The sequence below is a fragment of the Rhinopithecus bieti genome, unplaced genomic scaffold, assembly GCF_001698545.2.
Source record: "Rhinopithecus bieti isolate Rb0 unplaced genomic scaffold, ASM169854v2 scaffold_74573, whole genome shotgun sequence".
Taxonomy (NCBI): domain Eukaryota; kingdom Metazoa; phylum Chordata; class Mammalia; order Primates; family Cercopithecidae; genus Rhinopithecus; species Rhinopithecus bieti.
The window spans coordinates 1,398,270-1,423,354 of NW_016828021.1; the positions used below are offsets into that span (position 1 = coordinate 1,398,270).

The 25,085-nt window shown below is 37.8% G+C and overlaps 1 long non-coding RNA gene across 2 annotated transcripts; it reads left to right on the top strand.

The window, feature by feature from the left end:
- The first annotated feature begins 3,140 nt into the window (after positions 1–3,140).
- On the top strand, positions 3,141–15,022 carry LOC108523543 (uncharacterized). 2 transcript variants are annotated; one of them, XR_001883836.1, is made up of 4 exons: positions 3,141–3,366; positions 11,833–12,073; positions 12,992–13,144; positions 13,509–15,022. It is a non-coding gene; the product is annotated as an uncharacterized LOC108523543 (long non-coding RNA). The 2 variants fall into 2 exon arrangements; XR_001883835.1 differs by lacking the exon at positions 13,509–15,022 and having other exon boundaries at positions 11,854–12,073; positions 12,992–13,124.
- Positions 15,023–25,085: the final 10,063 nt, after the last annotated feature.

Consider the following 25,085-nt stretch of genomic DNA (forward strand, 5'->3'; position numbering starts at 1 on the left):
AGAGTTGGATATACTGCATTGAAAATAAAATTCCACCCAAAATCTCAAAAACAGAGAAATTGTACAGAGGCAGGTGGGCAAGAGGAGCAAATTCTTAAGAATACAAGGTGGCCTGCTTCATTGTTCTTTCTCAGACTTTTATAATCTTCCTTGGTATTAAAAAACTAAAGCTGACATGGCCTCTTGTCTCTGTCCCCGACTCAACACTTGAACTAGATATATGTTATTCTGCTTCTTGCAGAAGTCAACTGACACGTGTGCTTATTTATATGCAAAGATCCTCAATTGGCTGGCCCAGAAAGAGACAGCATGTGCAGAAAAGATTGAGAGAGATCCCAAATTGGACACAGAGATAATGCAATTGGTTGTCATTTATCAATGAATCAGCTCCTCAGGAATGAGATGTCTGTCCTTGTCCTGATCAGCTATGATAGTGATAGAACCACCTTGCAAGACTTTTTGTTTCTTTAATCAATAAAGAAGTTGTGAGTTGGGCACCCTTTCCATAATTTCTCCATTTTTGGTAATTTGGGTGGAATTTTATTTCTCATGCAGTGTTTCTAACTCTGATTTTCTCTCTCTCAATTTCACATTACAGATAGTTAGGCATCAGTTATACTACAATCACCACTAATATTTATTAAGGACCTTCTTAAATGGGGCAATGTATAGATTACTTTTTAAAGTAGTTATTAGTCTCTTTGTGAGTGGAGTGGCCCAGAATCTTATACACCCAAAGATGCTCTCTTATCAATGACCAGCCAGGAACACCCTCAGGTTGACACCTTGAAAAAAGAATTTACATCTGAATCTGTGTTTTATGCTTTCAGTCAACCTACCAACTTTGTGGTACCACTATACTTAAAATACTACAAGGAACAACATAATCTGTGCCCTCAAGGAGTTTTAATCTAGAGTGAATCATGACATATATAAGATTTTAACATTTTCTCCAAGCCCAGCTGTGAAATGAATAACTAAATTGGCTCCTCGAAACAAACAAAAAAAAATTGCCTTTAAAATATCTTCTGTTAGCATTGCATGCAAAAGTTTTAACTACTCTCTTCCTAACTAACTCTTTTCTGGCGAGGTTATGCTTTAGCTGCCGCCACTCAGGAAAGCATTATAATTGTAGCACTAGCTTAGCCAAAAGGCCATGTTTTTGCTTTAGGGTAAACTTGTTAAAATTGGGAACTCAGCCAGGGTCATGCATCTGAGAACACTGTGAAAGCATCTTAGGGTTGTTCATCTAGCTACGGTCTAATTAATTTTCAAATGGACGAAGTAGCTTCTTGGGCCATATAACAAGCATTTTCATTCATTTAAGTGAAGCTGGATTTGGCTCAAAGCAGGGTCATGAGAAATTTTAATGGCTCCTTCTCTTCTTTGTGTGTCCTCAGGAGAGCTTGCTTGATGTCAACAATGCAAGATTTGTGCTCCGGGCAATTGGAGTAGAATCAGCTTCCTGAGAGCCAAGTTCTTTGACTTCCCCTAGAAGGAAAGGGTATGGAACCGAGCATATGGGAAGGCTCTCTAGGCCCTTTTACATTATTGGATTTAGCTACGCTCACATAATGAAATTGTTGAGATTGTTTAAACCTTCTGCAGGGACTTCTGTTAGCAGAAAAGAAACTTGTACTAAAGCCATAAGAAGATTGTATTATAGATATAATGGAATCTTTTTTATCTTTTGCCTGGTTTTCTGCACAGGACTGACATATTTTTCTGGGCATGAAGCCAAAGGTCTATTTAATTTCTACTTAAAATTTCCCATGGTCACTAATACTCTCCCCCTAGATAGCTGCTTTATAAATGAATAAATAAAGACAAAGCCACTAGAAAGGTTGTGAATCCTTGTAAGCTTTTTTTTTTTTTAAGGTGGCTATTTTGCACTCCAATAACATCTATAAAAAGCATGTTCCTGAATCTTTAGGACAATGCTTCACTGATATCACTCAAACTTGAGTAAAATACTGAACTTTGTCCTAAGACCACAGCCATGATTGAATAAGACTTGAGTATAAAAATGCAGGTTTACTTGGATCAGATGCATTCTCATGAACATATGAGGTTATATCACTCCTATTTTACTGCACTTAGGATTTTAAGTGGTAGTAATTGTTTTCAATTTAAAACAGACTTATTTTATTTTTTCTAGGAGATTTTGCCAATTAGGTGACAGGTTTTTTGTTTGTTTTGTTTGTCTTTTGTTTTGAGAGAGAGAGAGCAAGACTGAGAGAGAGAATGAAGTGGGGGAGAGAACCCAGATGTTAGAAACTGGCCCAAGCAGTCAGCTTCTCATAAAGGACCATCCTGACAGTTTGACTGTAAAAAAAGGCACCCCGTTGAGTACTACATGTTCCAGGAAATGGCTGGCCACGGAAAACCTTCTGTTTCTAGCATTCATTTCCAGAATGTCCTCCAAACTGCTTGTTTGCTCCCTCCCAGTCAACCAAAGGTGGTCAAATGTACCTGAAGATCAATTAGAAAATCATCCTGGCTTCCAGAAATCTCACCTTTATAGAACCCTCAGCAGTCAAAGGCTGTCTCAGCCTATCCTTTTTCATTCTATAAAAATCACTCTCCTCTCTAACACCCGGGAACCCTGCTGAAATGAAAGTGACAGCAGATGGGTTCCCTTGCCATCAATTTATGAATAAACAGCCTTTGTTCATTTTGTCTCGAACTTAGTTTTGTCTTTGACAGATGTAACCGTGGCTTAAAACAAGACCTTGCTTGTAGAAGAAGTATTTACTTATTCAACAAATATCTACTGAGTACCTACTAAGTGCCAAGCACTATTCTCAGCACTGAGACATAAGATATGTAATTTGTCATTGCTGACTCACTTCTTGTGAATCCAAGAACTCCGTAAATAGTAGTCATTTATTATTAACAATCCTTACTGAGATAAAAACCTGCTTTTTATAGTTTACAGAGAAGTAGCTTTTCTTTTATAAGTGTAAATGCAACTAAATAGTTCAACATGATATCATAGCTTACTTGTGATACGGGAGTACTGGGAAGAGGAGAGCGTGGTCCCTTTAAATGATACGGAAGTGGGGAAAGGAAGTGAGGGGTAGAGGAAAGCGGATCCCTGGCTAGGGCTCCACCCCCATGGATCTAGGTGAGGACAGGAACTCCTGCTTTTCTGCCCAAATGTTGCATTTTCCGAGCCCACCCTTTCCAGTCACGCCCCCATCCTGGGCCTATAAAAACCGCCCCGCCACGCCCTAGCGGGCAGACACCCGCTAGACGTCGTGAGGAACGCATCCTCGGAGAAGACACAGATGGCTGGTCATCGAGAGCCCGATGGGGGAAGAGCACGCGGACAGGCATCGGCAGGCCATTGACCAGCGGGACAAGGTGGAGTTTGGCTGGGGCAGTGGGAGGAGAGCTGGGGCTGCTGAGCTGCCTTACTCCAGGGGAAAACCATCTCCGTCTCACTCCCCCATCACCAGAGAGCTACTTCTACTCAATATAACTTTGCACTCATTCTCTAAGCCACTTGTGACCAATTTTTCTGGTACACCAAGCCAAGATATCCAGGGATACAGAAAGCCCTCTGTCCTTGCGATAAGGTAGAGGGTCCAACTGAGGTGACTAACACGAGCTGTCTATAGAGGGCAAACTAAGAGAGCACCCAGTAACACACGCCCACTGGGACTTCAGGAACACACAAGTCCACTGGGGCTTAAGGAGCTGTAAACAGTCACCCCTAGACACTGCCGTGGGGTCGGAGCCCCACAGCCTGCCTGTCGGTATGCTCCTCTAGAGGTCTGAGCAGTGGGGCGCTGAAGAAATGAGCCACACTCCCATCATACGCCCTGTGAGGGGGACAAGAGAACCTGTCCCTTTTCACTTGTGATAGAGATAAAGTTATTATTGTTGTAATTTTAACTTCTAGAACTATAATATAATGGTACAATGGTATATATTGACAATATTTCTCTTTCACCCACATTTTGTATCTGTTCAAGATTAAATGAAAAGGATATTCTCAAAAAGCTAGCAAAACCAAAAGCAAGACGTTATGCCAAATATAAACATATTTCTGTTTAGCAAATAGCAGGAGTGTATAAAACATTCCATTTCTCGTTTCACATAACAGAATGTTCTATGCTTACTGTATTAGTTAACAAATTCAAGTCTGTTTATTTTGTTTGAAATTCCACTTCATCCATAAATTACAGCATTACACAATAACACCAGAAGGACAATATCACCATTGTTTGCTTTTACAATCATCTCAGCCCGCAAAATGCTTCCCATTGTCAGCTTGCTGTCATCAAGCTATTGTTGTTTTCCTCTTTCTGGGGTCTTGTATTAATATCATTCAAATTATTTAGACACTCAACAGTGTTTTTGCTATCAGTGCAAACCTCTGAAGAGCTGGAGCCCCAGCGTGATGACGAAATAACCCTTGACTATTTATCTTTCCATAAGTCATTATTTCCCGAGGCCCTGGAGAAGCTGTGTTGCCATGTGTGCACTGCAGAGACGGGGAGCTTCTCCTGCTGGAGCTGGTTTGTTCCATTGGACAATGAGCACTTTTCTGCTTGGCTCTCTGTATGGGTGCATACACAATGAGGCGGTTTAGGGAAGAGAGATGATGTGGTGGGTCATTGATAACAACAATCCCCAAACTTCTTAAAGAATTTTTGAGGCACCTAAAATGTGTTGTCTTTATGAATGATCCTTAACCCTTTTAATTGCATAAAACTTCAGGCACTTGAAAAACATTAAAAGATGAAAAGTAAGTCTCTCTAGTGCAATACATAGTGTTAGTCATTGGAAATACAGAAAGGAATGGGCCCTGAGGACCTAATGGGAGATACAATGTTAAGGTTGTTTCTAGTGTTTGTTGTTGTTGTTGTTGTTTTAAGAATATGTTCTACATGTATATATGTAATATGTATTCTCTCCCATTTTTTAAAAACACAAATGGTGATTTACTATGCATACACTTTTTGTTTTTGCATTATTCTTTTAACAGTGTGTAGAGGATGCATTTTCTACTGTATAGCGTTCTTTCCCCCTTAAATAGCACTCTGATTTTATTTTGGGGGAATCACGACTTTCTAATTTTGTATACTCCTTTTGGGAATGTAAAGCAGGTCCCCTGTCCTCAGGTAGCCAATGGGTAGGTATGCAACCCAGCTTATTTCTCCTTAGACCAAATCTCAGCCAGATCCAGAGATACTCAGGATCAGAACAATATTTGAAAGGCATTGCCAGAATTCAGACAAGATGATGGAGCAATACCTGATGCCCAGTGGTCTAGGGTAACTGTTTCCTGTTCTGCTCTCCAGGCTCCTGTCCATTCTGTGGATCAACTCATATTGCTCCAATTCATTTTGTTTTGCTTGCATAAGCCAGAATTAACTTCTGTTGCTTGTAAACAAAGAGAGTTAACCAAAGACATACAGTATATCAGAGTATAGAGACCTACTTTACTCTTGGTCAATGCCTGCATGAGTCTTCTATATATGGATGTATCACAGTTTATTTAACCAGGCCTTTGTAAGTGGACATTTAAGTCTAGTGTTCTGTAAATAAAAGTTCAGAATATACGTCTATATACAGTATGTATTCTTGCATATCCACCTTTGCACAGATATGTGAATGTGTTCTGGGGAAATACATTTGTAGAAATGGAACTGCTGGGTCAAAGAATTAGTAGATTTTTAGTAACATCAAACAGCGTTGAAGGCCCCCATATGAGAATAACGACTACTGATAGAAGAAATAACTAATTAAAAAATTAATGACAGCTTATTCATAATAACTTCTTATTGTCACTGAGTGAAAAGGTAATTCTCAGTGAATTTATGAAAAGTGACTAATATTAAATTTAGAAAACTCAGAGAATATATAAAAACACAAAAGCCAACCATCAAGTCACTTATAATTCTCTCACCAACAGTGGTAGAATTACATTTAGTCATCATCATTATTCTTATATCCAGTTTTATAGTTATTTTTGAAGAGGATTATTATCCACTATCAACTCTGTCATAGCTGGAAGTAGAGGCTACTAACATGTATTTCTTAAACTCCAAGTACTGTTTATGGATTTTCTACTTAACTTTTTGTTTTTGATTACTAATTTAATTGCTAGAGGTCAGAGAACATACTCTGTATGGTTCCAACCTCTTGAAATTTATTAGGAGTTACTTCATGGCCTATTATCAACTGTGGCTACATTTTACATGTGCCTGTGAAGAATGTGCATTATCTAGTTTGGGACAGTATTCTATGTACTTGCTTTGAATTGGGTTTGCTAGTTGTATCCTTCAAATCTTTTACATCTATACTGATTTTGTTCGGTTGGCCTGACAGTAGCAGAGAAATAGATGTTAAAATACTCTACTATGATTGTGGATTTACCTACTTCTTGTTATAACTATGTTAATTTTTGATTCATGTATTTTGAGGTTATGTTGTTAGGTGCATACAAATTTAGAATTGCTACATTTTCCTAGTGAGTAAATATTTGTTATTTATTTGCCCCTGTTTACTCCAGTAGTACTTTTGACTGAAAATATATTTTGTTTTATTTCACAGTTTCCATTTTGTTACTTTATATTGCATATATTTTCCTCTTTTAAAATATTTTGCCTTCAACCATTATACTTATGCCTTTTAAACAGTCTAGAGTGTTTTGTTTTGTTTTGTTTTTAAATCCAGTTGGATAGTCTTTGTCATTTAAATGGAGCATTTAGTACATTTATAGTTAATGTAATTATTGATATATTAGAGTGTCTCCTATCTATCTAGCCTATCCTCTCTTCTTTTCTTTTCTGTGTTTTGGATAAATTATATTAAAGAGTTTTATTATCTCACGTTTTCTCTAGGAGTTTGAAAGTTTTACTTATATTATTTTGGTATTTACATGGCTATTAAATCTATCTTTGACATATCAAAGTCTAATATTAGGACTTTTAACTTTATTATGAACATTAGTGATAGCCACTTTAATGCTATTTATTCCCTACTGATTAATATGACATTGTGTATTTTAATTTTATATATTACAGAAGCCAGTAAGACATTAGTATTATTGTTTCGTACATTCAGTATTCATTTTGAGACATTACATATTTACCATTTTTTTTTGCTCTTTACTCTTTTTTTTAATCTCTGTTCTTTCATCTGGGATAATCTTCCTTCTGCTTAAAGAATACTTTTTAATATATTTTTTAGTAAGTATCTGGTGACAAATTATTTCAGTCTTTTAGAATGAAAATGTCTTTATTTTGGCTTCATTGGGAATTAATTTTTTTAATTTGCCAGTTTGACAGGTGATAATGGTATTATACTGCTTTAATTTGCATATATTTTAAATATTTACTATCTTTTTTCTTTCTTCTCTTGGGTACTTAATTTTTTACAAAGTTAAAAGCATCTTTTTTCTTTCTGTTTCTTTTGTCTTTTTGCAGGAGAGGAGGAGAGGCTAAATTGTTTATATAACTGGGGTTAAAATACTATTATGATTTTGGTAACTTATCATGTGTTCATGCACACACACAGACATGAGACACCTGTCTAAGAGCTGCCTATGGCTAGTAAGTTAGCTCTTTATGTGGGCAAACATTTTGTTAACACCACCAAGACATGTGAAACATTCTGTACAGTTATTTTGATTTCTTGGGACAAACTTTTTATTTCTGATGAAGCCTATCAGTTCAGAAGGATGTCTTGGTACCATAAAAAGACATCAGAAAAATTACAAATTATATTCAATATGTACTTTATTATTCTGTAGGTACAATAATGAAAGAAAACCTGGGTGACAGTCAACTTATAGAGCTAAAAGGGATCCTAGAGACAACATAGCTACTAACACCTAGGATTTCTTACAGCTTAAAAGAGGTACAGATCAGTTCTATCTTCTAAGACTTCCAAAATGTTAGAAACAAAGAAATACCTAAACCAGCTTATAATATTTAGAACATTTTTTAAAGTTTGAAAATTTCAAATTAAAATTTAGTTAGCATACAAAATACAATGCAACATAATTACATTGGTCACAAGTTATAGCTTTTAAAAACAAATTATAACACCACATTACACAGGCAGTGAGTTCAGATAATGAGACACAAATTTAAAGTTTTGTGGAGAACGTTATCTATTATCCATCCTTGAGTATCTTTCTCTGATTACATATAAAACAATACATAAGGTTCATGTTTCAGCATCTACACCTAAGGCTGTAAAATCCTAGGCCAAATGACCCTCTTAGCCACTTTTATTCATTTGACTGATGACAAAATGGAAGCCCAGAGGGTGAACTGCTTTATCCAGCATTGTTTCACTGAGTGGCAGAGCCCGGGCTGGAGCCAGAACTCTGAATCCTAGACCAGTGTTTTCTCATCTGTGTGCATTCTCTCTCTTTCCTACAATGTTTCAGTAAGAGGAGCTCTTTGTGTTGAAATTTCATTGAAGGGAAGAGGTAATCCTGGGCCAACAGAAATTCACTCCTTCAGTGAAATATTTTATTTTAAAAGTTACCTGAAAGTCTATGGTCATTCTCTTATCCCTCCTGCCCTTGTTTGAGTTATATATTGATGAATAACAGAGCACCCCAAAACTTAGTGGCTTAAAAAGATAATAATTTATTATTATTCACAGTACTTACATTAGGAATGCTGGTAGAGCTTATCTGGGCAGTTCTTCTGTTCCATATGGGGTGGGCTGGGCTGGGAGCTACAAGAAGATGCTACTTGCTTGTCCCACATTGCATCTCTGAACTTCACCATGTGTCCTTCTTTCTCCATGTGGTGTTTCATCATTTAGTATTCTGGCCCAAGCTTTTTTAGAGCGTGGCATCTGGCTTTCTACATTCAAAGTGGAAGCTCTTAAAGGCCTCTTGAAGACCTTGACCAGAACTGGCAGAGTGTCACCCCCACCATATTCCATCAGCCAAAGCAGGTCACAGGCAGAACTAGATTCAGAAAAAGGGGCAGAACATTTACCTATTGGTGGCTGGAATGACATGCAGGTACAGGGTGGGAAGGAATGGAGGGAAGTCATCTTTGGATACTATTCACCACTCTCCCTTAGCACGTACTTGGTATTTCTTTTCTGAAGACCAGAACACATTGCTTCTTTCAAACTTGTTTTTATTTTAAAGCATAAATTAGAACATGAGTTGCACATATGCTTACCCACTTGGTCCTTTCCTTATTGACTAAAGATAGAACAGACTTGTTCTAAACAGGCTTCAGTTAATGCAAAGTATGTAGGCCACCCCTATAGAAACTTGCTTCATAATCAAGAATTCATGTAATGTTTTAGTTTTTTCTTTTGCTTCAGCCCTCCTGCTATTAGCCAATAAAAGAATTATAGTTTTAATAACTAGTTGACACAGCTGATTTTATCGATTTTAATAAATAATCAAACATGCCTAAAAGCAAAAACATCAAACAAATGATTTAAATCCCTAAAACCTTGCCTGTGCTAATCATGAAACTCAGTTAAATGACTAAGATAAAAACAGATTAGTGTCATTAGGCAAAAAAAGAACATGCACCAATTACAGAATATAAGTCTTATCAGTTTGCGTAATGAAAACCTGAAATGCTAGATGAGCAGCTGTGCTCTCACACATTTGTGGAGTGTTTCAGACTCTTATTTTAAATGGTCATCCAAGGGAAACCAATAACCACAGCATAAGAAAGAGGAAGGGAACGTGCATTAAGGGCCTGCCCTTCCCTCATGGCGTTCTGTCCTTTTGTATTTTTCCTGAGCCTTATAAAGTTTGGCGAAGCTGGATACTAAGACTCACAGATGAAGTAAGTAGTCCAAGGACCTGCAGCTAATGACAGGTCGAAGTAGGATTTGTACCCAGGTCTTAGTGGTTAACCAAGTCCATGTGATTTCCACCACTCCTACTTCTCAAAAAGGAATACAACCATAGTTTATCAGGAACAGTGCTCCTTGGGTCTACCCTAAGACCTGTCCTGTTTATTGCCAAACCTTCGCCATACATAGCATGGAGGGGAAGATGGATGCTATTTTCACTGATGTCATTCTTGTGTCTTAGGGTTCCTGTTAAACCACCCCAACTCCCTGTTAATAACCTATTTGTAATTTCAGCATATTGTAATCTCTTTGCCGTAATTGTCTCTGGAGAGGTGTATGTGCCATTGTATTCGTTAGTTCTCATGCTGCTATAAAGAACTGGGTAATTCTTTACTGCTGCCCTAGACTGGGTAATTTGTAAAGGAAAGAGGTTTAATTGACTCACAGTTCTGCATTGCTGGGGAGGCCTCAGGAAACTTACAATCATGGCAGAAGGCAAAGGAGAAGCAGGCATCTTCTTCACAGGGCTTCAGGATGGAGTGAATGCAAATACGGGAAATGCCAGTCGCTTATAAAACCATCAGATCTCGGGAGACTCACTCACTATCATGAGAACAGCATGGGGAAACTGCCCCATGATTCAGTTACCTTCACCTGGTTCCAACCTTGACACCTGGGGATTATACGGATTACAATTCAAGGTGATAGCGAAACCACATCAGCCGTATACTGCCCCGGTTTTTATAGTTTGGGGTATTACTCAAGGGTTCTTCACCTTTTTATACCCTTTTATTTTAATTACTATAGACACATAATAGTTCTACATATTTCTGAGGTACATGCTATCGTCTATTTTTTTTTTTGTAAAGTTTATTGGGACACCATGACTTTCATTTATTTATGTATTGTCTATGGCTGCCTCTAAAGAAATAAAAAAAGCAAAAACAAAAAGTCTTCCACTTTCTTATGCAGAGTAATGCAGTTTTCCTTAGCTCTCCCTTAAAACTCCATTCCAGGTCTCCTTTGAATTCCAAAGATTTGGTCAAAGCTTTGAAAATACCTATTGTTAGGACAAATGATATTCTTAAATGTAGGGCCCTTCTTCTCAGCCCTAATATGTGAGTAAGGAGAGTTTGTTTTTTTTATTCGTCTTTCAGAATGTATAATTTAAAGCCAACTTTGACCCATGACTGCTTTCATTTAGTCCAAGATTTAAGAGAGTGAAGAGACTCCATAATTGTATGTGAGACTGAAATAAAGAGTTTACTTTTTTTTTTTCCACTATGGAAGTGAAGTCAGTTGGTTAAGAAATGTCTGAAAACTGTGGGTATTTCAGTTCCATTTCTCTGATATTGTAGCAAAGAAAACAAAGATTGGCAAAATTCTATAATGCCATTCAAACATAGCCTGGGAGGGAATCCAAGAACACAGGCTCTAAAACAAATAAATCACTTGCTATTATGAAGTATGGAAAGCACAGTGATCTCAGACCTAAAGAAGGAAATAATCACTGCTCATACTGTGTTTGAAAACACAAGTATTAAAGAGAGAACTGTGTAAACTTACTCTGGAAGTTTCAGATGCAGCAAATACCCAGAGATGAATGTATCTGACAATCAGAAATGGCAATGCTGTGAGTTAAAGGTGATAATGACCTTTAGGCCAGAAGAAAAAGGAATAATGGTGTGAATGGTCTCAACCCCTTTCTCTAGCTCCCTCTTGGACTCAGCAGGAGAACCTTCTGGTTCCAATCCATGATCCGGAGCTGGAGGAGAGAGATGTGACTCAAAACTGAAATCATGAAGCTTGAAGTTATTTTCAAGCAGTAGTGTCTGTTGGGCCCTGGGGAAGGTATATGGGAATCAAAATAATGGCTCCTCAAAGATGTCCGCATCTTAATCCTTGGAACCTCTGAGTATATTACCTTTACAAGGGAAAGGGGACTTTGTAGATGTGATTAAGAATCTTGAGATGGGAAGTGTTTTTTTGTTTTGTTTTTTTGTTTTTGTTTTTTGGATTATCCAGGTGGACTCAATGTCATTACAGGGTCCTTATGCGGGAAAGAGGAAGCCACAAGGGTCAGAGTCAAAGGAAGACTTGAAGATACTACACTGCGGACTTTAAAGATGAAGGAAGGGGCGAAAGCCAAGAATGCAAGAAGCCTCTAGAAGCTAGAGAAGGCAAGGAAACAGATTTTCCCCTAAAGCCTCCAGAAGGAACACAGCCTTGCTGACCCACTGCAATGTCTGACATCTAGATGTGTAAGGTAATACATTTATGTTTTTCTAAGGCACTAAATTTGTGGTGATTTGTTACATCAGCCATAGAAAACTAATATAACTACTTGCCCCTTTTTATTCTACTACCAAGAAGGGTCTTTGACATGACCCAGTGAAATCAGAAGACATGAATTGGGCCAGACTGTAGATGGTGCAACTTTGAGTGTGATGTAGACAATGGTGAGGCTTTGCTGTGGCAAAGTTTTCTGTTTCTTACCTTTGGTTGTCAATGGGAAGTTCTCGTACATAGATAGGATGGTATAAGGGTCTTGGGGCCTCTTCTACTTTACAAGGAAGCACTGTTCTTCCTTTTTATCTACCCTAAAAGGCTAAGGAAAGAAGAAAACTATGATCAATAATCTACTACCAAGTTTGTAGACTCTGGAGCAAGATCATCTAGTTTTGAGACATACTTGCTGTGTCATTTTAAGCAAAGTTAATTTTGGTTTTCCCATTTTTGAGAAAAGGATAAAATTAACTACCTGTTCCATTATTTAGGTAAAACACTTGAGCAGTTTCTGGCATATAATAAATGTGATCATGATAATGATGATGTTGATGATAATGATGATTTTAGGTTCCTAATTTGTCTAGGTTTTGACTCTGCCTTTGTTATTTTTAGGTTTGTAGTCTTGCATAATTTTTTAAAGTCTGAATGAGTTTCTTTTTTAAAAAAATTATAAACTAGAAGCAATAATAGTAGCCTCCTCAAAGGTTGTTATGAGGAGTAAAATCATACATTTAAAGCATTTGGCACATAGTAAGTGCTCAGTAACAGTCAGTCATGTTGCTTTATGAATTGTAGTCAGTGGAGCTCCAGGCAAAGGAGGCCAGTACGTGAGCCTCCCTAGGATGTAATTCTTCTTCATCTTCTTTCATTCAGCTTCTCCTTCTCTTTCCTTCAGGATAGTAAGACTGAAAGTCTCAGAAAGGCACTGTTACATTCTTATTCCACAACCATGCAACTCAAAACTGGGGTCCTCAGCAGTGAGCGAGGGGCGAGAGAAGACACTGTATAAACATGGCACATCCTTCTGGAAAGTCAACTTTACTCAAAGGTAAATAATTTAACATATTTTCTTTTAANTCCCTAGGATGTAATTCTTCTTCATCTTCTTTCATTCAGCTTCTCCTTCTCTTTCCTTCAGGATAGTAAGACTGAAAGTCTCAGAAAGGCACTGTTACATTCTTATTCCACAACCATGCAACTCAAAACTGGGGTCCTCAGCAGTGAGCGAGGGGCGAGAGAAGACACTGTATAAACATGGCACATCCTTCTGGAAAGTCAACTTTACTCAAAGGTAAATAATTTAACATATTTTTCTTTTTAAAACACACATGGATGTATTATGAAGGAGAATGCAAATTTTGCATGAATTTTTAAGAATAGGAGTGGATTATTCAGCCACTTTCTTATTGCAGCTTTAGAAACCCAGCTCAAACTAGCTGAAACAGAAAAGACACTACTGCGCCTGTAAGTTGAAACTTTGGAGGGATATGTTTCAGAGTTGTGGCTAGATCCAAGGGCTCTCTCGAAAACCCTCTGTGAAAAAAAAAAAAAAAATGCTTCCTCAAGTCCAGAAACCAGAAGCTCAGGAAATTCTTGCTTGGTTCCTCTTATTAGAGGCAGAGATGGGTCAAAGACCTACAGGGTAGAGTTTGAACACTGTCATCAGGACTCTTTACTTTGCCATCTTCCAAGTCTGTTCTCCTCAGTATTGGTTTCATTTACAAGAAGGCCATCTCTGCCCTTATGGCAATGATGGTCTTTACTCCAGGCTTAAGACCCTTACTATCTACTATTTCCAAAGTGGAGAGAGAACTTCCCACACCTAGTGACCTGTGACACAGGATTTTATCCTGAGGACAGAGGGAATTCAATTGGCTAACATAATCTGCCTTCCAATGGTGTAAGAATGTCTGGACTCTTTCCTTCACCAACCCCCAAGACTTGGAGGCATCTAAAAGATAAATAAAACTTGCTGACTGACTGAAGGAGGAAGAGGGGATTTCAGACAAAATCAACCCTGTTCACTAGGAGGAGACTTCAGAGAAGTTGTCTGCTTCTGGAGAGCATAGTCCCCGATTCCTCAAGACATACATTTATTCTTTTATTCAATGTATTTGCCTGCAGTCAAAACAAAACCATTACTGTTAGCCAAGTTCACATGTTTCAACCAAATCCATATGTATCGGATCTGTTCTGTAGGTTATGGGTGAGCATGAACATATAAAAGAGGCACTTGCCTGTATCTGTCTACTCCATGGAGTTTGAAAAGGGGCCACTTATGGAGAATGTCTTTAGGGACAGAACCAATCACTCTGTCTTTCCTCCAACTCTCAAAGTAACTTCTGGCTTTAATCCTCAAGTGTCTACATTGGAGTTTAAGAAAAATGTTTTTCATAGAATTCAGGTGTTTGATATTGTATGAGTTATCCATCTTTGTATATATCTCAAGACTTGTGGTGTTAGTTAAAGATTCAGAGTTCTGTGTCCTGAACAAGCTTCATACCAGTATTACTAAGGATGATTATGGGATTTTAAAATTCTTTCCTTAAATAGATTTTATGACCTTAGGTTACCAAGTCAACATAAATTAAGACAAAATGAGCAAATTTAGATGTAAAACCATCTTGGGGGCGGGTGTGGTGGCTCACGCCTGTAATCCCAGCACTTTGGGGGGCCGAGGTGGGCAGATCACGAGGTCAGGAGATTGAGACCATCCTGGCTAACATGGTGAAAGCCCATCTTTACTAAAAAATGAGAAATTAGCCGGGTGTGGTGGCGGGCGCCTGTAGTCCCAGCTACTTGGGAGGTTGAGGCAGGAGAATGGTGTGAACCTGGGAGGCGGAGCTTGCAGTGAGCCAAGATCATGCCGCTGCACCCTAGCCTGGGTGACAGAGCGAGACTCCGTCTCAACAAAAAACAAAAACAAAAACAAAAAAATCTTGGCACTTTCCTCAGCATTCTGGGGAAATGTTCTGTGATTTTAAAAAAAGTACTGGATGGCCAGAAGTGCTGTTCTTAGGAATTAATATTCCATATTAACACATTCAAGGCTCTGAGAAGTCTTGCAGTAAGGAACTCCATTTGGCTTTGTTTGACAGCCTTTCTCACACTTATTGACAGCTCGGATAACAACTGTTAAAATTTGGTGTAATGTGAGTTCTCTGAATACTCTCTGTGAAGAAATGCTTCTTCAAGTCCAGAACCCAGAAGCTCAGGAAATTCTTGCTTGGCTCTATTTTCATAGGCAGAAACGATCCAAAGGCCATAAAGGTAGAGTTAAAAATGCACTTGTGCATCACAGCCAGAGAAATGATGGTGTTCCTGCAGCATATGAGGGACTGGGCTGAGCACCAATTGCAAATATGTGATTAGCCAAATCCCCAGGTGAATCTTGCAGAAAAGAATACTAAATATGGATATAAAAGTCATGTTTATTCCCTTTTATTCTTTCCTTTAACCCTCTCTATCTCCTCAATTATTTTTCCACAATCAAGAGCTAAGAGATTAAAACAGGAAGCAAAAATTCAACAGGAATGTGGGTCTTCAGCCACCCTAGACAAAAGAGGACAATTTTTGACCTCTCCTAGGAAATGACCAAAGGAGATGAAATTATCCAAATGCTCTGGATTTGCACTGATTTTCTTCTATTAGTCTGCCCACCAATATGGAGACTGTGGCATCTGTGGTAGTGGCAGATGAGTTAATAGAGCCAGGCCTGGCTGCAGGCAAACTTGTCAAAGAGGTGGTGGTGTTGATTAGAGTCTTCTGCTCCCTGTACAGCATGGAACGGCAGAGCCTGCAAACTTCTCATCCTCCGTGGCTTTCATCCACACACTTCTCTTCGCCTGCTAATCATCTGATTGAGCCCACTTGGATCTTATTCCTTTCCCATTAGCTAATGAGAATTGTAACAATAATAATTAATAATGATAATAGCAGTAGCAACTACTGTTGATTGAGCGCCTTTTACAATTCAGGCGTGATGCAAAGTAAGCCCTTTATGGACATCATTCCATGTCGTCTTCCCCACAACTGTAGGAAACGTGCATCCTTATATAAACGTACCTTGTTATTTACCAATGAAGGAAGGAGATTTAGAATGTTTAAGCAAGTGTCTTAGTGCCAGAGAATGAGAAAATGGCAGAACCAAGTTCTGAAAGTGTTGGTAATGGTGAATGAAATGAAATATTAGTATTCTAGCAGAGGCCCTCTGGAGATTATGATGCCATAGCTTCAAGAAGGGAGTTAAACGTTGGAATTTTATTTTCCATGGAAAGTGACTTTAGAGCATTTCCTCTTTTCACCACATTGGTTGTTCATGGAAAACATTCCCTCTGTGTGTGTACATTCAGGGTGGGGAGGTGGGAAGAGAAGGGAGGATGTGAGACGTGAGAAAACCTTTTTCAGTAAGAGGCTACCAAAACACATTTCCTGTCATAATTAGTGTAATGAGTTCTCGTTTTCAGTTAGAATATATTTTTTCATATTAGATTTTCTTTTATTTCAGTTTGATATGTTTACTTTTCAAGAAAGAAGCCAGCATATGGCCTCTGTTTCAGCCTTGTTAACCTTTTGCTGTTTTTATAACTGTTTACCTATTTTTAGACATTTTAGTCAATGAAAATGATGAAGTTCATCCACTTATAAAATAAAACATCTGTGGCAAAATGAGGAAGTGGCAAAATGCTAAAAGAGCAGTCAAGAAAAACATAGCTTGTTTAAATAATGCCAAATGTATTTCTACTAGGCCTGATTATATTTAGTTTTTTCACTTTTCAAAACCTCTCTTTGGTCTTCTGTAATTAATTGTCTTTAAGGATCCAAATCATTTTCAGTGCAACGGCTCAAAGAATTTCTCAGATTGTGGTAATATTAACAGGGAAAAACAACCATCATCATTATATATTTTATTATTTTGGGATTGTTTTCAAGCCACCAGAGTAATTGGACTGTAGCCTGCTTCAATTAATAAGGTTTTTAAATGCATTTGTACAAATCTGTTTTTTTGGAAGGAAAAATCTTGACTTAAAAAAACTTTCTTGCAGCTGAGACTTATTGCTATGCACAGATAAAACCTGGGGCCATTTCTTTTCAATAATTATTTTCAAAGAAACCTATGAAATCTTCATCAACATTTTTAAGAAGTAGTTCTTATCAAGGGGAAGAAAGACTTTGAGATCTAAACCTGCTTAGGCACCAGAACGGAAGTGGTAGATGACAGAGTTTCACATCACCTGCTGAGTGTTAGTAGTGCTTGCTGGAAGGCAACATCTTAACGAGAAGGGCCTTTTGCTTTTTTTGCCAATTTAAATATTTTGTTCCTCCAATAATCTGTTGTCCTTGAGTTGGGGCTAGAATATACAGGGATTTCTACAAACCAATTCTCCACGGTAATTCAGGGGATTCAAATGACAACATGATATTCCCCCAACGAGCCCCCCAAATGTACATAATTTGATTTCATCAAGAAATTGTATTGTGATACTGCCAGTAGAGAAGAGAGACAACTGTCTCTCATGTTTTTTTGGTTCTTTTGCTCTTTCAGTTGGGAACATTTATGGAACTAGTTTTATTTCGTATTGCAAAATCTGTGTAGCACTCTGACTTGTATCATAAATTCCAAAGGCAATTCTAATTGACTAGATGAAATAAAGTCCCTTTGGACTTAGCATCTTATCATTTCACCATGTCTTTTTGGGTTGTTTCTCAAGAATACCATTAAATAATTCACTGATTCTGACCAAGTTTGGTGCACAGCTAAAGGGCCTAAGCCATTCTAAAAGATTCAAGTTCCATTTGGTTTGACTTTCTGATTTTGAAACAAAATATTAGCTGACACCATTTGCAAGTGGAATAGCTCTGCCATGTAAAAATTGTTTTTGTTATCATTTTATTCTGGGGATGAAGGAAAGATTGAATGGATACATTTCTTGTGAAGAAAAAGTTGGGTTGGAATTCCATGTAATTGCCCTGAATTAAGATAATGGTTAGAAGAATTGGGTCCAAATTTCCTATTAATACAGCATTCCACTAGACACTAAAACATCGCTATGACTAGAATTGCAAAATCTCAACTCATCTCATAATCTCTGCTTTGAAGTTGGCTTCTTAAAATTCATTTTAGTGAAAAGTGCAAATAATTTCAAGTCTCTAAGACTAGGAATCTTATGTTTCTTTATTTCCTTGTATTATTTCTTTTATTTAAAATATGTTTCCTTTATTTCCTGTAGTCATGAATTTCTTATTGTGTAGCTATTACTCACGCCACTGTTCAAAATTAACATCTGGGAGGCAGTGTTCACAGTAAGTAAAAATGTGAATCCCCACTCTGCTGTAACTTCTCCTCGTACTTCTCCTTGACTCAGTTAACTGTCAGTGGCTCCCATTTGTCCACTATCAGAAATTTAGCTGCATCTGCTTGTTGTTTGAAGCAAGGTATCATCTCTATTTCCAGCTCTTGCTATGTCCATTTCTTTTGTCATGTGTATGTATTCAAATAAAACTTTATTTACAAAAATAGGCCTGGGTCAAATTTGGACTGCAAGCCATAGTTTGCCAACCTGTTATTGAGTCTTACAACCTACACCATGTCCATTTCTGTCTCTGTCCTTCTGTTCATATTGAGCCTTCCTCCCAGAGTGCCCACAGTTTTTCCTTCTGCCTGTCTCCAGCTGACCTTTGTATTCAGGTTTGGTGCAGCTCTTCCTTCCTATCTTTTTCCTAACCATTGTACTCAAACTGGTCTATCCCTAATTTCACATCTGCCTCAATCAGTAACAGGTCTATGCAATTCTGCCTGGGATTGCACTCTCATTATTCTGTCTGTCTTATTTCCTCAGTTAGATTGGCAGTTCTTTGACCCAAAGAACAATGTCTCACATTTCTTTTATATTTTTACAGTAAGTAGCACAAGTCTAGACATATAGTGGAAATGGAACCATCGCATGCTTTTCACTGATACACTATGATAAAAGCATGATAGTTTCCTATGATTTTTCATTATTTATCTTCTCTGTTTTTATAAATCCACTTCTTGTAGTTGTCACAAATTAAATGTTAGGCAGACTTCTGATTGGAATAGAAACTAGTAGATGATATTAGACCAGCAGTACCTAAAAAATAATTATAAAATTAGAGATATTTGTCGACAACTCATCATATACCACCAAATGAAATGTAGGATTTGAGAAAATAAGCTGTTTGCCCAAAGACACGGAGCTAGTAAGCAGCAAAGCCTCTGATGCCAGGAGACCCCTTCCAACCACCATGCTTTGCTGCCTCTCAGCTGAATTTTGCTTCCCCCAATCTGTGGTTCTGCACAAGGTCCTTGAAAGATTCATACGTGGAAGAGGCAAAGGAAAGCATTCGAATTTTAAACCTCAACGTAGAAGACCGTTATTTAGGCTGGTTCCAAGAAAGACTTTTTGCTTTGTTTTCCAGAGATGAGAATCTAAACCAAATAATCTGTTTCCTCCTACCTTGTGCAGATCTTGGATCTTAACATTGGTAGTAAAACGAAAGGTGCAGAGGAAAAGGAGTGAGAGAGGCAGAAAACTCATTTGTTTGATTCCTTGGGGCTGTTTAGTCAATTGTGAGAAGAGGTGGAAGATGACCTAAGACTGCTGAGGTCATGAGCTTGCCCCATTCTTGCTGAAAGGGGAGAAGAAGGGACTGGAAGAGGCCTTGAGCTTCCCATAGACAACACCATTCTCTGAGATCTACACAGGTACAAAGAGCGTGTTATTTTATGATAAAATCTGTGAACTCCAGAATGTTTGCCAGTTGGCGGATGTGATAAAGTCTAAGGCATATTGTCACTTAAAAGAATCTAGAGAAAAAGGCATTTTGGAATAAATACCATAGTTTTATGTTAATGCTGAGTCTCCAGTTGTTTTATGTTTTTATATTTTTATTTTTTTTGAGATGGAGTTTCATTCTTCTCACCTAGGCTGGAGTGCAGAGGCGCAACCTTGGCTCACTGCAACTTCTCCCTTCCGGGTTCAAGCGATTCTTCTGCCTCAGCTTCCTGAGTAGCTGGGATTACAAGTGCCTGCCACCACACCCAGATAATTTTTATATTTAGTAGAGAAGGGGTTTCACCATGCTGACCAGGCTGGTCTTGAACTCTTGACCTCAGGTGATCCACCCGCCTCGGCCTCCCAAAATGCTGGGATTACAGGTGTGAGCCACCGTGCCTAGCCTGTTTTATGTTTAAGTAGCTAACAACCACCTTAAACCATAATTCCTATTCCCAGAAAGAAGTCAGAAAATAGGAAACAGAAAGATGAAGACCCTTGAACAAAATGGGAGTTTGGGGCACCAACTCCCATGCAGTCGACAATCTGAGTGTAACTTTTGACTCACTACAAACTTAACTACAATAACCTACTGCTGGCCAGAACCCTGACTGAGAACATACAGTCTGTTAATACATATTTTGTATGTTATATGTATTATATACCATATTCTTACAACAAAGTAAGCTAGAGAAAAGAAAATGTTATTAAGAAAATTGTAAGGAAAATATATTTGCTATTTGTTAAGTGGAAGTGAATCATGATATGGTCTTCATTCTCACCATCTTCATATTGAGTAGGCCGAGGAGGAGGAGAAAGAGAAGGGGTTGGTCTTGTTGTGGCAGAGATGGAAGAAAATCAGCATATAATTGACCCATGCATTTCAAACCTGTGTTGTTCAAGGGTAATGGAAATGACAAACGGTGAAATTTTCATAATTTATAAAAGTAAAAAAAGAGAAAATAATTTTGGAAAATCATTTAATGACACAATGATGTGTTTCTTATTTTATTTTGGTAAGGTGCTAATTTATTTTATGAAAGGAAATAATGTCACTGGAAAATGATATTTACTGCTGCTCTCCAGACATTGAATATATTCTGTTTTAACTTCTAAGAACAGGATTTCTGATTTCAGGAACTAGTGTTCCTGATTTAGTGTAGTTGTTAGCTAATTGAATATAAGACAGTTTGAAGGTCAGGAATTTATTTTATTCATTTTTTTCCATTCCTTCCTCCTTTCTACTTTTTCCCCCGTTTCAGTCTTTCTCACTTGTCTCTCTTTCTGCCTCTATGTTTCTTTCCCACTGAAATCAAGATTTCCTGCTGGTTAGTAAAGCTTTCCCAAATAGCAGAGGGTATTGGTTTAGATGACAGACTGCAGAAATATTGAAGACATATCAAGTCCCTGATCACCACAGACAAGTGGTCTAGACTAGGATTTTTTTTTCTGTGTCCACAACATCCTGTGGGAGGAAAATTGTTAAGATCACATAATATGATAATCTTATGGTAGCCCGAGAGATGCTGATGGAAGCTCCAAGTCTCTTTAGAGACTCATGTTGATGATCATGCAGTAAAAGGAGCCAGGGTCCTCTGAGTTTACCACACTAAGATTCTGAACCGGTTGGCAATGTCAACCTGCTTGGTGGCAATATATTAATTGGACATAATTGTGTGATGGTGCAAGCATGACATTTTATCCAATCAATCTTTTCTTTTTCTCTTAGCGTAATGAATATTGATTAAACCCAGTTAAAGAAGGATCCCCGGATGGTGGAATAAGGCAACAAATTGAATTGGGACATCATTTTAGCACTGACTCCTTGAGGCTCAGTGCTTAAAATGAGAAAGTAGGGCCGATTCTCAGACTATACTGGGAGTTTGTAAAATGGGTTCTTTAAAACCATTTTAACAAGGAAGTCTGTGACCCTGCAGATCATACTCCTATCCATGAATCAGGACATTAAGGCATTTTCATTTGCTATAATTTTCTTTGAGGTTGAATGTTTATAATGATTTATTTCAGTAGTTAGCTAAAATATTTGTGTCCGATTTAGACAAAGTAATGGGGAGGGAAGCATCCTGGACTTTGAAGAATGGAAATGGGAGAATTGAGCTTTAGGAAAAATGTATCATCAGCCATGTAGAAAGTGAGAATTTGGTATAGACTAATTAATTGTGACTCAATTTTTGTTCTAATGCCCTTGAAGACATCAGATGTTAATCTCTTTTCTCTCTTTTGGAGAATCTACTGAAAAATTTAAGTGAGCAAGAGGTGGACTCAATTAGAGTTTTCTTGAAAGCCGTGACTGAAATTTATCATCAAGCCTGTGCTAGGTTATGTCTCAATGCACCAACCCACGCATTTTAGAAACCTTCCCTCTTTGTCATCAAAATCATTTTAATGTCATGAAGAATCATTTTACTACATCGAGCAAGTTGTAAAGATGGTTATGAGGGTTGGAGTAGGTTGATAGCAACAAATACTGGTTTATTTTAGAATAACACTACCAAGGCGGATTTACGCATTTATTCCTTTACACCAAATCTATTCTTAGGCCCATTCATCCCCAGATGTTGCCATCTTAGAAGCCATACATCATCAGAGTAAGGTGCTCCTATAATGTATTGCACTAATACATTGTGCGAAGGACAGCACTGATGATAAATTTCTTAAATGATGGTGCTGTCTAAGGCTAATGACTCTAAGAGCAAATGCAAGGTAATGCGGTGATTTCTTTTCGGGCCCCAGCAAAGAATACAGAAGACATCTCAAAGCCATTTTCATTTGGGGGTAATATTGAAATAGACAGTATTTAAAAGGCCTTTGCAACATACACTTAGGCAGTATTAGGGCAAATATGAATGGCTTTGCATTTTCAGTTAAAAGCCACTTAATACTTTACCTCATCAAAGTCCCTTCCTTCCTTCCTTCCTTCCTTCCTTCCTTCCTTCCCTTCCTTCCTTCCTTCCTTCCTCCTTCTTCCTTTCCTTCCTTCTCTTCTTTCATTTCTTTTCTCTCTCTTTCTGTCTTTCTTTTCTTCTTCTTTCTTCCTTCCTTCCTTCCTTTCTTTCTTTTCTTTCTTTCTTTTCTTTCTTTTCTTTCTTTCTTTCTTCTCTTTCTTTCTTTCTTTCTTTCTTTCTTTCTTTTCTTTCTTTTTCTTCCTCTTTCTCTTCCTTCCTTCCTCCTTTTCTTTTTTTTCTTTTTCTTCTTGTTTTTCTTCTTGCATTTTAGATAGCCTAAAAACAACACCTTGTTATTTGATTAAGGAATAGCAAGTTGCAGGCCTTTACTCTCTCTCGTGGAATGATGGCGCCTTGTGCTTCTCTTGAATATGTTGTGTTTGCCTTTCAGGTCTTTCAGTCTCTTACTTTAGGCAGGAATACATTCCAAAGACCATTCACACAATTGCTCAGCCAGTAGGGATGAACTAATGGGGAGAATTGTTGGCTGCTCTGAGATCCGTTGTCCTATCAAAAGGTTTGTGGCGTGGGCTGGCAAATTCCTGTCTCATTGCCACAGTAGTTGCTGTCACATCCAGCGGCCCAGGAAATGCCCTGGTTATGCATTAGTTGCAAAAAAAATCCCTAAATTTTGAGAAATTAAGAGGAAAATGAAACATTTAATGGAAGATTTTTGGTAGAAGTCATTTCCTTTTGGGCTGTGTGGAGTATTATCTCTTTGCCTGCTAACCGCAGCAAAACAGCTGAACAGAATTCTTTCTTAGTCTGGGCGGATGAAGCCTCTCGCAAATATTTCATCTCATTCTTTCGGGTCAAATTCAAAATGAGGATGTGTCTCATGTTTTTTCCAGAGTAAAAATGGTCATCCACACAATGGGAGTTTCTCACTGATGATAATCGATAGCTAGTAAGACGCTTAAAAAATATATTTGTCATCTGCCAGCACTGTCTGAGTGCCCTTTCGATGTACATTGCCCATGAACTCAAGCAAGGCACAGTTGTTAAGCCCATTTGACAATTGAGCAAGTCTGGCTGCTTAGAGAGATTCAAGACACTTGTTCCAAGTGACTAGGAAGATCTGCGCTAATTTTGGACCATAAGAGTCCGTGTGGTCCATGAGCTAGAACCATTGATACCAGTATTTGCAGGCTCATGCTATTTTAAAATTAATTCTGTATCTTCTTCGCAATCACGACATGCAGACAGGAAGTATCAAGTCACAGGACTGCGACTTGAAAATAAATAATTTCATTGCCCACTTTCATTGCTTCTTATCAGATGATAATACACTTAACCCTTCCTTCTTTTCAACCAAGACACATACATAATAACAAAGAGTAAATTCTTTTCCTCTCTTTTGGCTAGATGTCATATCAAATTCTTAAAGTCTTTTAAAAATACCATTATGCCTAATCTATAAATATAACAAAAACACAAAGAATGAAGGACCATGTGACGAATCAATATTTACTTAAAGATATATATAAATAGTACACCTATCAAAGATATCATCATTCTCTACTGATGTTGATGATAGCATAGAATATAGTGTTTTAAACCTTTCCCATTTAGCCAGAAAGCAATAGACAATTATCTATCTATATAATAAGTATATCCCATTAATTTTGCTGGAGACATGTGCTTATGCCTGTAATACTCAATCACTTTTGAGAGAGACGCTAGAGAGGGGCCAGGAGTTTGAGGCCAGCCTGGCCAACATGGTGAAATCCCATCTCTACTAAAAATACAAAATATTAACAAGGGGTAGTGGCATGTGCCTGTAGTCCCAACTGCTTGAGAGGCTGAGGCACAAGAATCACTTGAACTTGGGAGATGGAGGTTGCAGTGAGCCGAGATCACACCAGTGCATTCCAGCCTGGATGACAGAGTGAGACCTTTTAAAAAAAAAAAAAAAAAAAAAAAGAAAAATCGCTTAATTTGTTGGTGAAAATAGCTGCTTATTGAATTAGGTCCTTTGGGGTATAATGTTAACTTCCAATAGGAAGAATTGGTTGAAATCCTTGCTCTTTACTATTTGAGTGTGGTTTGCATTAGAAATCATTTCTCTGTCCATTATCTGATAGATTCTCACTTCTATAATTGTTTTCTTGAATTCATATTTATTCCAGCTTTTCCTCCATTGTAAAGAAAAGAAGTTGAATTTCAATGATACTTTTAAATGAATTTAATTTTGATTCATACTCTATGGAATATTTGTCTTGTAAGA